This window comes from Humulus lupulus, chromosome 1, assembly GCF_963169125.1.
Source record: "Humulus lupulus chromosome 1, drHumLupu1.1, whole genome shotgun sequence".
Classification (NCBI taxonomy): Eukaryota; Viridiplantae; Streptophyta; class Magnoliopsida; order Rosales; family Cannabaceae; genus Humulus; species Humulus lupulus.
This window is the reverse complement of record NC_084793.1, coordinates 7,240,175-7,243,006: the sequence shown is the minus strand read 5'-3', so window position 1 is coordinate 7,243,006 and position 2,832 is coordinate 7,240,175. Positions and strand designations below refer to the sequence as shown.

Below are 2,832 nucleotides of genomic sequence, written 5' to 3'. Positions count from 1 at the left end.
GGCTATAAATAAGAGAGTTTAGTGCTAATTTTGGGGAGGAGGTTACCACACTACACATTCTACACTTTCAAGACCTCTCAATTTTCTTCTTCTTCTTTGTTGTAAATTTTCTATGTGTTTTTAGAGAAAAAATTTGAGGGTTCATGTAACACCCTCACTTATTTTAGTTAAAACCATATCTGAGGTGTTACGTTTTAAAACTATATCATAATTTCTTACCGCGGAAGTCTGGACATTTTTTTTTTTTAAACTTGAAAACTTATTTCACCTTATTTATATTAAACATAAAGTGTGTCTCAAACATATTATACATAAGTATTAAATAACCCAATTTGTTTTCAAAACATAACTTCACACTTTATTACAAATATCACATTGATAAACTGAAATAACCCACAAAGGTCGATATGTTCATATGTACAAATCAGGGTCAGGACCATGCTTCAGTTCTCCTCATGTCATTCACACATTTCTTTCTCTACCTGCAACACAAGACAACTGTGAGCCTAAAGCTCAGTAAGCAAAGTAATGCATGCAATGCTAAGGATTACCCAATATCAATGGACATACACAACTTCTTTTTTTAAAATTTTTGGGCCCTTTAATATTGTGCACACTGTTTGAATTGGTCAATGCCTGCAGGGCTTGTTAAACATATAATACAAAATCCCATGGGTTCTCCTCCGACTAGCCATCACCACAGTAGGGCACATTAAAAACCTTATTCTATCGTTGCCCCGTCGGGCTCAAGAGTTAAGGCAGCCACACACTGTGGTGTCAATACATATAACAATAACTCATATGGAGGAGAAATAAAAATGGAAACATGGCAAACAATATAATTGGTTCACTAAAACCTAGCCCAAATTATTGGGGAGCCACTATAAGCCTACTATAGGCCTCCGTTTACACTTATTAACACTTTCATTTGCCTTTTCAAAACAGTGGCATTGAACTTAAACTTCTTATTACAACTTTCTTTTATGTTGCACAAAACTTGCAAAGGCATCATATAATTAATCATCATAATATCATGCATGGTCTTATATCATATAATAATTTTCCATATCACTATTATGCCATGCATACAAATTTATGATGAAGTGTCAATGTATGTTAATACCACTTACTCACAAAATATTCATATAATGCATACTTTCACATAACATGTAATTTTTGTGTTGCAGTTGAGTACTTTACTTACCTTTTGTCCAAAATATATTTCACCGTGTAACAAGTGATGTCTTAGGTGTTGATATGCTTATCCTGACAATGGCATGTATTTCTCATCACAATGAAGGCAGTAAGACATTGGACTATCATTTAAAAATACCCATAAAACATCATATCAACTTTCATATCCAAATCATGCCTAAAATGCCTTAAACCACCTAGATCGAGCGATAGATTTATCTTAAACACTTAGAGAAATTTTGACAGAGTTTCCCCTTAATTTTAGCTATCCTCAAATATCAAAATCATCCAATAATCAACATCAAATAACCTGCCATAACCATATATCTCAAATACCAACATGATTCATCATAAAGTTATCATATACCGATTTTGATAAAATTCTAATTTCCTAGATCATCACCCAAATTAAATGAGTCTCCATGTCTATTCAAATATTTATAAACATATCTACCCTCTTATAAACTCAATAAAATAACCAAAAATCAGCTTGTACTCCAAGAACCCCAAAAACCTCACAAAACACAAAATTTCACTTACCGAGCAACTTTTCGGCGAAAACAATCTCTTCAAGCTTTTATAAACCTCAAACCACTTGGAAACCACCAAGAAATATCTTAAAAAGGATAAAACACTATATATAAGCACTCAGCAAAATTAAAAAAAAACATGGTTTAACTTCCAAGTACAAGAACTTACCATAAAAAGGCTAGAACTAAGCTTAATCCACTTCTTTAGCTTTGATTTCACTTGGATCTCCTTAGAATTTCTTCAAACCAGCCAAGAAATGGTTTTTGGTTTTCTTTTCTCTCTGTTTTTCAGAATAATGGTCGTGTAAAGTGTGACAGTCAGAATCCCGTGATCCGTAAGGGGAAAGACCGGGTAAGCTGTGCAATCCCACACCGCTTGGGGAAGGTCAAGTGTGATGATTCTAAGACTGCGTAGGTATGGGACTACACAGTTGAAGAGGGCTTAAATGGATTGATGGGTACTACCTATATCAACAAGATGCATCTTCTTTTCGGGAGCCCATCACTTGAGAACTCCAAAGTTAAGCGTGCTTGACCTGGGGTAATCTAGGGATGGGTGACCTCCTGGGAAGTTTTCCTAGGAAGCATGTGAGTGAGGACAAAGCACGCTGAAAAGACTCGTGTTGGTTTGTAGGGCCAGTCGCCATTCCAGAAAGCAGCCATAGTGACGTGGGGCGTCACATAAAGTGATATGGTGGATGAAAATTCTTTATTTTCAATGATTTAGCCTTATTGTATCAAAATTTGACACCTTTCATCTCATCATTTCACCTTTTGACTTATGAAAACCTTATCACTTCAATAATTTCGAATTAATCCTCTGCTAGGCCTACTATACTTATGTATAAAACACTCACACCAAACCTTAGGTCCATATGACTTCATACCCAATAGTTATGCTTACCCGATCGAGCGTAGCGCACTTATGCTAAGCTCGTTTTCACTTTGCATCAATACCACTGATTATGTATACCTCCCATCAAGAATTGACCTAATGGTTCTAAAACCATTTTTACTTCATCAATGAGACCTTAATCATACCTCAATTACATTTGGTAAATCCATAAATACTCAATTTTACACCGAAATACTAGTAATCGACATTGTA

The 2,832-nt window shown here is 35.1% G+C and overlaps 1 long non-coding RNA gene across 1 annotated transcript; it reads right to left on the bottom strand.

Moving 5' to 3' along the window:
* Positions 1-292: 292 nt before the first annotated feature.
* Positions 293-1,820, bottom strand: LOC133798518 (uncharacterized). Its single transcript, XR_009875991.1, has 3 exons — positions 1,735-1,820; positions 1,205-1,266; positions 293-482 (listed from the first exon to the last, which is right to left on the bottom strand). It is a non-coding gene; the product is annotated as an uncharacterized LOC133798518 (long non-coding RNA).
* Positions 1,821-2,832: the final 1,012 nt, after the last annotated feature.